We start from the raw sequence: 15,530 nt of genomic DNA on the forward strand, positions 1-15,530 counted from the left end.
GTCTGTTTGAATCAGGTGCAAAGACATTGTCAACTTTGTTCTGAAGTCATCTGCAGTCACAGAGACTGATAAACCATGTGATTCTATGTTTAGCAGAGATCTTCTGTATAAAGACAGGAAGGTCAAAAAAAGATCTAACGACACACAGCTGTTCTAGTGGTCTGAGGCAGGTGTTATATTACTCAGCTGTTCTAGTGGTCTGAGGCAGGTGTTAGATTACTCAGCTGTTCTAGTGGTCTGAGACAGGTGTTAGATTACTCAGCTGTTCTAGTGGTCTGAGGCAGGTGGTAGATTACTCAGCTGTTCTAGTGGTCTGAGGCAGGTGTTAGATTACTCAGCTGTTCTAGTGGTCTGAGGCAGGTGTTAGATTACTCAGCTGTTCTAGTGGTCTGAGACAGGTGTTAGATTACTCAGCTGTTCTAGTGGTCTGAGGCAGGTGTTAGATTACTCAGCTGTTCTAGTGGTCTGAGGCAGGTGGTAGATTACTCAGCTGTTCTAGTGGTCTGAGACAGGTGTTAGATTACTCAACTGTTCTAGTGGTCTGAGGCAGGTGTTAGATTACTCAGCTGTTCTAGTGGTCTGAGGCAGGTGTTAGATTACTCAGCTGTTCTAGTGGTCTGAGGCAGGTGTTAGATTACTCAGCTGTTCTAGTGGTCTAAAAGGTGTTAGATTACTCAGCTGTTCTAGTGGTCTGAGGCAGGTATATATTACTTACTGTTCTAGTGGTCTGAGGCAGTATTACTCAACTTTCACTGGTCTGAGGCAGATATAGATTACTTACTGTTCTAAAACCTAGCAGTATTACTCAACTGTTCTCTGGTCTGAGGCAGGTGTTAGATTACTCAACTGTTCTAGTGGTCTGAGGCAGGTGTTATATTACTCAACTGTTCTAGTGGTCTGAGCAGGTGGTAGATTACTCAGCTGTTCTAGTGGTCTGAGGCAGGTGTTATATTATTACTGTTCTAGTGGTCTAGCAGGTGTTACTGATTTCAGCTGAGTGGTGAGGCAGATGTTATATTATTACTGTTCTAGTGGCCTAGCAGGTACTACTGATTACTCATCTGTTCTAGTGGTCTGAGGCAGATATATATTATTACTGTTCTAGTGGTCTGAGACAGGTGTTAGGTTACTCAGATTTCAGTGGTCTGAGAGGTGAGGCAGATATATATTATTACTGAGGCAGGTGTAAAATTACTCAGCTGTTCTAATTCTGAGACAGGTGTTAGATTATCAGCTGTTCTAGTGGTCTAAAGGTGTTAGATTTACTCAGCTGTTCTAGTGGTCTGAGGCAGGTGTTAGATTACTCAACTGTTCTAGTGGTCTGAGGCAGGTGTTAGATTACTCAACTGTTCTAGTGGTCTGAGGCAGGTGGTAGATTACTCAGCTGTTTAGTGGTCTTCAGGTGGAAATTGAAAACTGTTCTAGTGGTCTGAGGCAGGTGTTACAAAGAGAGTTTTAAACAATAAAAGTTAATTTACGAACATTTCTATTATTATATTAGCTTTTGTTTTGAAATATTTATGTTTCCCATCTGAGCTCATTTGTAGATGAGAGATGTCAAATGTTTGTCTCTGTTGTGTTGAAGACCAATCAAGCAGGAAGACCAGCCTCCCTGTTCCCAGCTGTGTGTCCATGAAGAGTGACTGGTCTACTGTATAAAACCTAGTTACTAGATTTTTAAGAGAGGGAGACTTTTCTACTGAACAAAGGTAAAAAGAACTACTGATTTCCTGGTCAGTGAGTTAAACAACACTGTCTCTAGTCATTTCTCTCTCTCCCATTTATTGTTGATTTTCCCATTTATTGAGGCAGATATATATTATTACTGTGTAAAAACCTTTTACTCTGATTTCTCTGACTTGTCCTAGTTAAAAAAGGTTAAACAAACACAACATTCCCTGTGTGTGTGTGTGTGTGTGTGTGTGTGTGTGTGTGTGTGTACGTGTACTCCCTGGATGAGGAGATGTAATCGCATGTTGTGTCCACAGAAACCAACAGGGGAGATCAGAGTCAGAGATTCTCAGTGGTCAGTCTTCCCAGAGTCATCAAACAGACCTGGCCTCCATATTCAGTGTATGTGGTCCTGTTATGTACATTTGTTTTTGTTTACCTCAAGTAAAGTTGATCTGTCAATCATTCATTAATGTGTTAATGAGAAAGCATTTATTCTCTTGCTTAACTTATTTAATTTATTAATTTCAGATGCTTGAAGAGAAAATTATGACATTTGTGAAGAACGAGCTGAAGATGTTCAAGAGGATTCTTAGTCCAGAACTCCCAGAAGGCTTTGAGAGTCAGAAGCAGGATAAGGAAGTGGTGGATGCTGAAGATGAGAAGCAGGAGAGCAGTGCCAGAGAGGGGGCTCTGAAGATCACACTGCACATCCTGAGGAAAATGAACCAGAAGGAGCTTGCTGACACACTGGAGAAATGTAAGATCTGTCTGCCTCATGTTGAATGATGTTTTTTAACATTTAAAAGCTGTAGCTAAAGTACAGCTAAAGTAGCTGTGTAACTCAATGATATTGTAGCAGCCTTAACACAACACCTAGTGACCTCATCAAGTAGCAGCAGGGATGTGTTGTGGTGATTCATTTAGAGAGAGAGAACATTAATAATACCATCAATAATACCAATAATAATATAATCAGTCACACCAGTCTGTAATGCATTATGAAAACATTTACACATTTATACCGTCAGTTAAGAGAATAAATTATTATAATGTATAACTTTATAACAGTCCTACAATACTGTAGACATTAAAACAGACGTAATATTCATATCCTCTGTGTTATTTCTAGATTCAGATGAGCTCGCTGTGATTTGCCAACGTGAACTCAAATCTAATCTAAAGAAGAAGTTTCAATGTGTATTTGAGGGGATCGCTAAACAAGGAAACCCAACACTTCTCAATAAGATCTACACAGAGCTCTACATCACAGAGGGTGGAACAGGAGAGGTCAATAATGAACATGAGCTGAGACAGATTGAGACAACAACCAGGAAACAAGCAAGACCAGAGACTGCAATCAAATGTAACGACATCTTCAAACCCTTAACTGGACAAGACAAACTTATCAGAACTGTGCTGACAAAGGGAGTCGCTGGCATTGGAAAAACAGTCTCTGTGCAGAAGTTCATTCTGGACTGGGCTGAAGGAAAAGCAAATCAGGATGTCCAATTCGTATTTTCATTCCCTTTTAGGGAGCTGAATATGATGAAAGGGGACAAACACACTTTAATTGAACTTCTTAGTCACTTCTCAATGGAAACCAAACAATCAGGAATCTCCATCTACAACAAGTACAAAGTTCTGTTCATCTTTGATGGTCTGGATGAGTGTCGACTGCCCCTAGACTTCCAGAAGAACAAGATCTGTTGGGACGTCACAGAGTCAACCTCAGTGGATGTTCTGCTGACAAATCTCATCAAGGGAAATCTGCTTCCCTCTGCTCTCCTCTGGATAACTACCCGACCTGCAGCAGCCAATAAGATCCCTTCAGGGTGTGTTGACCAGGTGACAGAGGTACGAGGGTTCAATGACCCACAGAAGGAGGAGTACTTCAGGAAGAGATTCAGTGATGAGGACCTGGCCAGCAGAATCATCTCACACATAAAGACATCAAGGAGCCTCCACATCATGTGCCACATTCCAGTCTTCTGTTGGATTTCTGCAACAGTCCTTGAACACATGCTGAAACATAAGAGAGAAGAGATGCCCAAGACTCTGACTGAGATGTACACACACCTTGTGGTGTTTCATACCAAACAGAAGAATGAAAAGTATCTTGGGAAAGAAGAGACAGGTCCACACTGGAATAAAGAGAGCATTCTGTCACTGGGAAAACTGGCTTTTCAACAGCTTGTGAAGGGCAATCTGATTTTCTATGAAGAAGACCTGAAAGATGCTGGCATTGATGTCAATGAAGCCTCAGTGTACTCAGGATTGTGCACACAGCTCTTTAAAGAGGAATGTGGGCTGTACCAGGACAAGGTGTACTGCTTTGTTCATCTGAGCATTCAGGAGTTTCTGGCTGCTGTATATGTGTTCCTCTCATTCATCAACAACAATGAGAATCTAATGGACAAACTGCAAACAACCTCCAGGAACTTTTCTGTGAGGATCAAACAAAGGCTAAAGTTACTTTCTACAAGAGTGCTGTGGATAAAGCCTTACAAAGTGAGACAGGAAACCTGGACCTTTTCCTCCGCTTCCTTCTGGGCCTCTCACTGGAGTCCAATCAGAAGCACTTACAAGGTCTACTGACAAAGACAAGAAGCAGCTCACAGAGCCATGAAAAAACAGTCAAGTACATCAAGGAGAAGATCAGGGAGAATCCCTCTCCAGAGAGGAGCATCAATCTGTTCCACTGTCTGAATGAACTGAATGACCATTCTCTAGTGGAGGAGATCCAAAGATACCTGAGATCAGGAAGTCTCTCAGAACCCAACCTGTCACCTGCACAGTGGTCAGCTGTGGTCTTTGTGTTGCTGACTTCAGAAAAGGAGCTGGATGTGTTTGACCTGAAGAAATACTCCAGATCAGAGGAAGGTCTTCTGAGGCTGCTGCCAGTGGTCAAAGCCTCCAGAGCTGTTCTGTGAGTAAATAAAATGACATTTAAGAACTAATCATCAGGAAGAAATATTCAGTTCAGAGAAAAATATGTATTATAATATGTATATAATATTATATTGTAAAACATATTGAATAAATTCATTGATTTTCACATGATTATAACATTATGACCATACAATTCTAGGAAACGGAAGATGAATCTATATGTTGTTTGAGAGAATAAACCAAATGCATCTGCCATTGTCCTTCTACACTACTGGTGTTAAATGAACAGTGTGTTTGTGAAGTCATGATGATCTCTTTGTCAGGCTGTCAGGCTGTGGAGTCACAGAGGAAGGCTGTGCTTCTCTGGTCTCAGCTCTGGAGTCAAACCCCTCACACCTGAGAGAGCTGGACCTGAGTAACAATGACCTGAAGGATTCAGGAGTGAAGCTGCTCTCTGCTGGACTGGAGAATCCCCACTGTAAACTGGAGACTCTGAGGTCAGTATTACCAGATATGAAAGCACTTTATGTATGTAGTTCTCCCATTTGAATTATGAATAATCAGGAATGAATCGAGAATAATGATGAATGAGAAAGTTACAGAGATCAGACCCACTCTGTTATTGGTAATGGTGAGAGGTTAGCATGTTTTGTTGTAGCCTCTGTTATTGGTAATGGTGAGAGGTTAGCATGTTTTGTTGTAGCCTCTGTTATTGGTAATGGTGAGAGGTTAGCATGTTTTGTTGTAGCCTCTGTTATTGGTAATGGTGAGAGGTTAGTATGTTTTGTTGTATAGCCTCTGTTATTGGTAATGGTGATAGGTTAGCATGTTTTGTTTTAGCCTCTGTAAATGGTAATGGTGTGGAGGTTAGCATGTTTAAATTGATAGCCTCACTGTTAAATAGTAATGGTGTGGACTGTTAGCATGTTTTGTTGTACCTCTCTGTTATTAGTAATGGTGAGAGGTTAGCATGTTTTGTTTTAGCCTCTGTTAAATAGTAATGGTGTGGAGGTTAGCATGTTTTGAATTGATAGCCTCTGTCTAAATAGGTAATGGTGAGAGGTTAGCAATGTTTTACATTGTACCTCTGTCTGGTAATGGTGTGGACTGTTAGCAATACAATCTTTGTTTTCCTCACTGTCTAAATGGTATATGGTGTGGACTGTTAGCATGTTTTCTGATAGCCTCTGTTAAATAGATATGGTGTGGACTGTATACTCAATACCATCTAAATCTGATACCTCACTGTTTAGATATGGTGTCTGTTATTGGTAATGGTGATAGGTCACTGTCTTTTTGACTATACTCTGTTATTATATATCTCTAAATCTAGCATGTTTTGATAATTTCTCTGTTATTGGTAATGATTCATTCATTTATGAATAGATTTTGTTTCAGGACTCTGTTATCTGAAATGTTGAGAGGTTAGCATGTTTTATTGTAGCACTTTTTACCAAAGAATATGTGTGATTTTAATATGATTTGACTCTTTGCAGGCTGTCTGTTAGTTGGTAATGGCTGTGCTTCTCTGGTCTCAGCTTGAGGTCAAACCCCTCACATTGATAAGCTGGACTTGAGCTACAATCACCCAGGAGAGTCAGGAGTCAGACTGCTGTCTGCTGGACTGGAGGATCCACACTGCAGACTGGAGAAAAAGTATGTAGCTGAGTGGTTTATGTCAATGTTCTCTTTGCAGACATGTTTGTCTTAGTCAGGCTAGTTAAGACAAACATTCTGAACACCACCTGGTCAAAGTTATTTGCTGACTGTGTGTGTGTGTGTGTGTGTGTGTAATTAATGAGACTAAGTGTGTTTTATATTACCATACAGAGTCAACACGTTACCTTAACTTTTGGAAACATCTACATTAAATTAATTAGTGAAAAGTGAGTTTGAACATTCTAATGTGAATGATGATGATTTCTACTTATCAGGCAATTATTCCCAGACTCAAACACACACACACACACACACACACACAGACACAGACACACAGACAACACAGACTTCACACACACACACACTGACAACACATGACTCACACACTGGACACACACACACTGGAATCACACACTGGACACACACACACACACACACACACTGGACTCACACACACTGGACTCACACACACTGGACACACACACACTGGACACACACACACTGGACACACACTAGACTCACACACATTGACTCACACACACATACTGGACTCACACACACACACACACACAATGGTCACACACACACAAACATTCTTGTGTGTGTGCTTGTGTGTGTGTGTGTGTGTGTGTGTGTGTTTGTTGTGTATCCCTCAATGACTGTCTGTTCTTCTGCTTACCGCTACAGTGTGGAACATGGTGGAGAGAACAGAATGAAACCTGGGCTTAGAAAATGTAAGTGTTGACTGCTGTGAAGAATATGACTAAGAATAAGTCTTAATTCAAGTTAAGTCAAAGTCAAAGACCACCATCATTACTGACTTGGTCATATTAAATATCAGCTGTAGTTCTACAGAAGCAGAAATCAGGGACACCAAAGTTTACAAAGAGTTGATTTGACAATGTGTGTGTCCGTGTGTGTGTCAGTTTTTGAAATGTGTGTTTGTTCATGCATGTGTGTGTATGTGTGGTGCGTTTGTGTTACGTTAAAGTGTGTGTGTGTGTGTGTGTGTGTGTGTGTGTGTGTGTGTGTGTGTGTGTGTGTGTGTTGTGTGTGTGTAATTAATGGAAAAGTGTGTTTTATATTACCAGACAGTATAACATATGATCATTCAACAAGTCTCAAGTCCTTAACTTACCTTAACTTCTCCTTTTGATACCTAGAAACATCTACATTAAATGAATTAGTGAAAAGTGAGTTAACATTCTAATGTGAATGATGATGATTTCTAATATTGTGTCTGGTTTCATCCATCAGATGTCTGTGATCTCACACTGGACCCAAACACAGTAAACAGACACCTCTCTCTGTCTGAGGAGAACAGAAAGGTGACATGGAGGAGAGAGGAGCAGCCATATCCTGATCACCCAGAGAGATTTGAGGACTGGGAACAGGTGCTGTGTAGAGAGGCTCTTTCTGGGCGCTGTTACTGGGAGGTAGAGTGGAGTGGGAGAGGGAGGGCTGATATAGGAGTGACATATAAAGGAATCAGCAGGAGAGGAAGGGGTGATGACTGCTGTTTTGGATTCAATGACAAGTCCTGGAGTCTGTTCTGCTCTGACATCAGTTACACTGCCTATCACAATAACAATGTCTACCATAGACGTCCCCTCCTCCAGCTCCCACAGAGTAGGAGTGTATCTGGACTGGCCAGCCGGCACTCTGTCCTTCTATAGAGCCTCCTCTGACACACTGACCCACCTGATCACATTCACCTCCACATTCACTGAGCCCCTCTATCCAGGGTTTAGGGTTTATCATGAAGAGTCCTCAGTGTCCCTGAAATTATAACCGTGGTAACACAAATAATAACCTGGCACACACGCTGGACACACACACACACACACACAGGACACACACACACACACACACACACAGGACACAGATCGAAAGCGTGTTCCAATTCCCGCCAAGATCCAGCAACTTCACACAGGAATTGAAGGGGACAACATTCCACAGGCCACAATCAACAGCCTGATCAACTCTATGTGAAGGAGATGTGTTGCGCTGCATGAGGCAAATGGTCACGCCAGTTACTGACTGGTTTTCTGATCCACACTCCTACTGTTTTATTAAGTTATCTGACAAATATATTTGTGTTCCCAGTCATGTGTAATCCATAGATTAGGGCCTAATGAATTTAGTATTTCAATTGACTGGTGGCCTTATATGAACTGTAACTCAGTAAAATCTTTGAAATTGTTACATGTTTTGTTTATTGTTTTGTTCACTAAAAAGAGCAGTTGTAAATGTTTCATTCCATCCTTTCACTAAATGGTAGTAACACTAAGTCGTTCCATCCTTTCACTAAATGGTAGTAACACTAAGTCATTCCATCCTTTCACTAAATGGTAGTAACACTAAGTCGTTCCATCCTTTCACTAAATGGTAGTAACACTAAGTCATTCCATCCTTTCACTAAATGGTAGTAACACTAAGTCATTCCATCCTTTCACTAAATGGTAGTAACACTAAGTCATTCCATCCTTTCACTAAAGCTCTAAAGTAACTTTTTATTGACAGATGCCTCATTTAAATGTTCTGAATTTTGATGAAAGGAAATCCGATAAAGCCTACTGGCCAGGACTTTGTTATGACATCTTCTGATTGTGTGTCTCAGATCAGGACTTTGTTATGACATCTTCTGATTGGGTGTCTCAGTTCAGGTCTGAGCCATGATCAGAATGTGTCTGTCTATTTCCAGCCCTGCCATTTCTACCTGTCCTGATCTAGTGTTTGACCCCTGACCTCCTCACATCGTCTCACTGTCCATGTCTGCTTTTAGCTCCCACCTCTACTTCACTGTGTTATAATGGACCTTATGCTTGTTATGTCACCTCTGTAACCAGGTATCAAACATACTGACCTTTCTGACCCTGTCCCATGGTCCTACTTCACTGTGTTATAATGGACCTTATGCTTGTTATGTCACCTCTGTAACCAGGTATCAAACATACTGACCTTTCTGACCCTGTCCCATGGCCCTACTTCACTGTGTTATAATGGACCTTATGCTTGTTATGTCACCTCTGTAACCAGGTATCAAACATACTGACCTTTCTGACCCTGTCCCATGGCCCTACTTCACTGTGTTATAATGGACCTTATGCTTGTTATGTCACCTCTGTAACCAGGTACCAAACATACTGACCTTTCTGACCCTGTCCCATGGTCCTACTTCACTGTGTTATAATGGACCTTATGCTTGTTATGTCACCTCTGTAACCAGGTACCAAACATACTGACCTTTCTGACCCTGTCCCATGGTCCTACTTCACTGTGTTATAATGGACCTTATGCTTGTTATGTCACCTCTGTAACCAGGTATCAAACATACTGACCTTTCTGACCCTGTCCCATGGCCCTACTTCACTGTGTTATAATGGACCTTATGCTTGTTATGTCACCTCTGTAACCAGGTATCAAACATACTGACCTTTCTGACCCTGTCCCATGGCCCTACTTCACTGTGTTATAATGGACCTTATGCTTGTTATGTCACCTCTGTAACCAGGTACCAAACATACTGACCTTTCTGACCCTGTCCCATGGCCCTACTTCACTGTGTTATAATGGACCTTATGCTTGTTATGTCACCTCTGTAACCAGGTACCAAACATACTGACCTTTCTGACCCTGTCCCATGGTCCTACTTCACTGTGTTATAATGGACCTTATGCTTGTTATGTCACCTCTGTAACCAGGTACCAAACATACTGACCTTTCTGACCCTGTCCCATGGCCCTACTTCACTGTGTTATAATGGACCTTATGCTTGTTATGTCACCTCTGTAACCAGGTACCAAACATACTGACCTTTCTGACCCTGTCCCATGGCCCTACTTCACTGTGTTATAATGGACCTTATGCTTGTTATGTCACCTCTGTAACCAGGTACCAAACATACTGACCTTTCTGACCCTGTCCCATGGTCCTACTTCACTGTGTTATAATGGACCTTATGCTTGTTATGTCACCTCTGTAACCAGGTACCAAACATACTGACCTTTCTGACCCTGTCCCATGGCCCTACTTCACTGTGTTATAATGGACCTTATGCTTGTTATGTCACCTCTGTAACCAGGTACCAAACATACTGACCTTTCTGACCCTGTCCCATGGTCCTACTTTCTAGAACTGAACATTTAAATTCCTCTACAAGTTTTGTTTTGTTTCCACTTACTTATTGATGTATTTGCTGTGTATTGGGGTTGTGCCGCAGAGCATCATGGGGGTTTGTATGTGTTGAGATGATCACGTTCCAGATAAATGGTTGAACTGATTCCTGTCTCCCGTCTCATCATTATTGAGTTGTTATACAGATCTGGTTATGAAACCCACAAAACATAACAACAGATTGGTGATGAGTCTGAATCTACAGGAACTAGACGGTTTTTAAAATTGTTTAAAACGGTTATTTTCTGTGGTTCAGTCTAGTCTAATGTTAACCAGAAGGGGACTAGGGTTCCAATCTGGGAACTCCCCCCACGGTCAGCTGGAAGGTGGCGCATGGAACGCAAAAATATTCCTAAAAATATTTAACCTCCACACATTAACAAGTCCAATGGCTCAAATGAAAGATAAACACCTTGTTTATCTACCCAGCAAGTCAGATTTCTTAAATGTTTTACGGCGAAAACATAGCACATATTTATATTAGATCACCACCGAAACAAAAGGCAAGCGGCGGCCATTTTGTCCCAGAAAAAATAAAATTTAAAAGTAGGATTAAAAAATAAATAATTCACTAACCTTTTGAAAATCTTCATCAGATGACAGTAATAGGACATGTTACACAGTACATTTATGTTTTTTTCAATAATATGCCATTTATATCCATAAATCTCTGTTTACAATGACGACATTTCAAAAAATGCTACTCAAATGTCCGGAGAAATGATGATAGCTCCGACAGATAACGTCAGAAAACAAACAATAAACATGACTAAATATACATGTTCTACATATATTTACAAAGATACACTTCTTCTTAACCTCTTGCTTCTACTCGGGACGCTTGCGTCCCAACTAGAGCTCTGGAAATGCAAATGCGCTACGCTAAATGCTAATAGTATTAGTTAAAACTCAAAAGTTCATTAAAATACACATGCAGGGTATCGAATTAAAGCTACACTCGTTGTGAATCCAGGCAACAAGTCAGATTTTTAAAATGCTTTTCGGCGAAAGCATGAGAAGCTATTATCTGATAGCATGTAACACCCCAAAAGACCCACAGGGGACGTAAACAAAATAATTAGCATTTCGGCGTTACACAAACCGCACAATAAAATAGAAAACATTCATTACCTTTCACCATCTTCTTTGTTGGCACTCCTAGATGTCCCATAAACACTATTTGGGTCTTTATTTCGATTAAATCGGTCCATATAAAGCCTAGATATCGTTATATGTAGACTGTGTGATAAACGAAAAAAACATTGTTTCAAAACGTAACGTCATTTTTAAAATTCAAAAGTCGACGATAAACTTTCACAAAAAACACTTCGAAATACGTTTGTAATGCAACTTTAGGTATTAGTAAACGTTAATAAGCGATCAAATTCATCAGGAGGCGATGTAAAGATCATTAGCTGTCCGTCTGGAAAAATGTCCGGCTAGAAACTCAACGAAAATATCCGGTCCTAGACCTGAGGAGATACGGTGCCCTGCATGTGTTTGACCAAGAAAAAACTCGAAGGGAAATGACAAGACTCTAGACACCGTGTGGAAGCTGTAGGTACTGCAACCTCAGTCAATTAATTGTGGTTCACCTTTATCAATGGGTTCAAGTAGCGCATGGATATATTTTCCCATTTTCAGTGATCAGTTTTTCCTGTGCTTTTCGATGTAAATGCCGTTCTGGTAAAGCCACAGCAGTGATTTAACCAGTTTTATAAACGTCTGAGTGTTTTCTATCCACACAGACTAAGCAAATGCATATACTATATTCCTGGCATGAGTAGCAGGGTGCTGAAATGTTGCGCGATTTTTAACAGAATGTTCAAAAAAGTAGAGGGTCGACTTAAGAGGTTAATGCAACCGCTGTATTACATTTATTTTTAACGTTACAGACATCGTTCACTGGGCTATACTATGAGTCAGCGCTCAGATATTAGCAGTATGTCTCCTCTACGTTTGGAGTCCACAGAAACCCCAAATAACCACATAAATATTCTCTTACCTTTGATGTTCTTCCATCAGAAGACGTAGAAGGAGTCATACTTACCCAATAGATCGTTTGGTTTCACGTTGTGTGTCCCTGTATTAGCATATGCTAACAGCTTCAGTTGAAATGCGTCAAAAATTACTTCTGGTCCATCACTCTTGCGCATCAAAACTTCCAATTTACATATTATATGTCGATTAAACTGGTCAAACGATGTGCAAAATCAAGCTTTATGATGTTTTTAGCATGTAGAACAAAGAGCAACGCTAACAGACAATCCGGCTTCAAATGCTGCATCATGGAAAAAGACGTACTCCAAATCGGCCGCGCGCAATAGAGTGCATGATTTTTCAGAGGGACACGAGCAATTTCGCCCGCCAAACGTGCAGGGCTCGTGGGATTCTCACAATGAACGTGCCATTTGAAAGCTGACATCGCGCTGAAGACATAGAAACTATTCCTGGATCGGTAGCTGCCTGGGAAGGGTGGGGGCCATGACGTCAAAGTTGACCCAACATTTCTCTTCACAAGAGAGAGTTTGGGAGAAAGGCTGCCCTGAGAGTTCTGCTTTACATACAGACATAATTTAAACGGTTTTAGAAACTTTAGAGTGTTTTCTATTCAATAATAATTTGTATATGCATATATTAGCAATTTTGGGAAAAAATATTTTCAGTTTACTATGGGTACGCACTTTCTCCAACGGGGGCAGTATAGAGGGGTATCTCTAAGAGGCACAGTGTATTACTAGCAGAGACAAGCGCATAGTGGAGCTAACAGAGAGAGTTAACATCATCATGAAGGGAAGTGGAGCTAACAGAGAGAGTTAACATCGTCATGGAGGGAAGTGGAGCTAACAGAGAGAGTTAACATCATCATGAAGGGAAGTGGAGCTAACAGAGAGAGTTAACATCATCATGAAGGGAAGTGGAGCAAACAGAGAGAGTTAACATCATCATGGAGGGAAGTGGAGCTAACAGAGAGAGTTAACATCGTCATGGAGGGAAGTGGAGCTAACAGAGAGAGTTAACATCATCATGGAGGAAGTGGAGCTAAAGAGAGAGTTCATCATGGAGGGAAGTGGAGCTAACAGAGAGAGTTAACATCATCATGGAGGGAAGTGGAGCTAACAGAGAGAGTTAACATCATCATGGAGGGAAGTGCATAGTGGAGCTAACAGAGAGAGTTAACATCATCATGGAGGGAAGTGGAGCAAACAGAGAGAGTTAACATCATCATGAAGGGAAGTGGAGCTAACAGAGAGAGTTAACATCATCATGAAGGGAAGTGGAGCTAACAGAGAGAGGTAACATCATCATGGAGGGAAGTGGAGCTAACAGAGAGAGTTAACATCATCATGGAGGGAAGTGCATAGTGGAGCTAACAGAGAGAGTTAACATCATCATGGAGGGAAGTGGAGGAAACAGAGAGAGTTAACATCATCATGGAGGGAAGTGGAGCTAACAGAGAGAGTTAACATCATCATGAAAGGAAGTGGAGCTAACAGAGAGAGTTAACATCATCATGAAGTGAAGTGGAGCTAACAGAGAGAGTTAACATCATCATGGAGGGAAGTGGAGCTAACAGAGAGAGTTAACATCATCAGGGAGGGAAGTGGAGCTAACAGAGAGAGTTAACATCATCATGAAGGGAAGTGGAGCTAACAGAGAGAGTTAACATCATCATGGAGGGAAGTGGAGCTAACAGAGAGAGTTAACATCATCATGGAGGGAAGTGGAGCTAACAGAGAGAGTTAACATCATCATGGAGGGAAGTGCATAGTGGAGCTAACAGAGAGAGTTAACATCATCATGGAGGGAAGTGGAGCTAACAGAGAGAGTTAACATCATCATGAAGTGAAGTGGAGCTAACAGAGAGAGTTAACATCATCATGGAGGGAAGTGGAGCTAACAGAGAGAGTTAACATCATCATGAAGGGAAGTGGAGCTAACAGAGAGAGTTAACATCATCATGGAGGGAAGTGGAGCTAACAGAGAGTTAACATCATCATGGAGGGAAGTGGAGCTAACAGAGAGAGTTAACATCATCATGGAGGGAAGTGGAGCAAACAGAGAGAGTTAACATCATCATGGAGGGAAGTGGAGCTAACAGAGAGAGTTAACATCATCATGGAGGGAAGTGGAGCTAACAGAGAGAGTTAACATCATCATGAAGGGAAGTGGAGCTAACAGAGAGAGTTAACATCATCATGAAGGGAAGTGGAGCAAACAGAGAGAGTTAACATCATCATGGAGGGAAGTGGAGCTAACAGAGAGAGTTAACATCATCATGAAAGGAAGTGGAGCTAACAGAGAGAGTTAACATCATCATGGAGGGAAGTGGAGCAAACAGAGAGAGTTAACATCATCATGGAGGGAAGTGGAGCTAACAGAGAGTTAACATCATCATGGAGGAAGTGGAGCTAACAGAGAGAGTTAACATCATCATGGAGGAAGTGGAGCTAACAGAGAGAGTTAACATCATCATGGAGGGAAGTGGAGCAAACAGAGAGAGTTAACATCATCATGAAAGGAAGTGGAGCTAACAGAGAGAGTTAACATCATCATGGAGGGAAGTGGAGCTAACAGAGAGAGTTAACATCGTCATGGAGGGAAGTGGAGCTAACAGAGAGAATTAACATCATCATGGAGGGAAGTGGAGTGGAGCTAACAGAGACATTTAACATCATCATGGAGGGAAGTGGAGCTAACAGAGAGAGTTAACATCATCATGGAGGGAAGTGGAGCTAACAGAGAGAGTTAACATCATCATGGAGGGAAGTGCATAGTGGAGCTAACAGAGAGAGTTAACATCATCATGGAGGGAAGTGGAGCTAACAGAGAGAGTTAACATCATCATGAAGGGAAGTGGAGCTAACAGAGAGAGTTAACATCATCATGGAGGGAAGTGGAGCTAACAGAGAGAGTTAACATCATCATGAAGGGAAGTGGAGCTAACAGAGAGAGTTAACATCATCATGAAGGGAAGTGGAGCAAACAGAGAGAGTTAACATCATCATGGAGGGAAGTGGAGCTAACAGAGAGAGTTAACATCATCATGAAAGGAAGTGGAGCTAACAGAGAGAGTTAACATCATCATGGAGGGAAGTGGAGCAAACAGAGAGAGTTAACATCATCATGGA

General features: G+C 41.4%; 1 long non-coding RNA gene and 1 pseudogene across 2 annotated transcripts in view; both read left to right on the forward strand.

Moving 5' to 3' along the window:
* Nucleotides 1–15,530, forward strand: part of LOC135568765 (uncharacterized) — an 88,733-nt gene that overhangs the window by 14,480 nt on the left and 58,723 nt on the right. The gene's annotated exons all lie outside the window — the stretch shown is intronic.
* LOC135568766 (NLR family CARD domain-containing protein 3-like) lies at nt 1,686–8,100 on the forward strand (annotated as a pseudogene).

Source organism: Oncorhynchus nerka, unplaced genomic scaffold (genome assembly GCF_034236695.1).
Source record: "Oncorhynchus nerka isolate Pitt River unplaced genomic scaffold, Oner_Uvic_2.0 unplaced_scaffold_1407, whole genome shotgun sequence".
NCBI classification, from domain to species: domain Eukaryota; kingdom Metazoa; phylum Chordata; class Actinopteri; order Salmoniformes; family Salmonidae; genus Oncorhynchus; species Oncorhynchus nerka.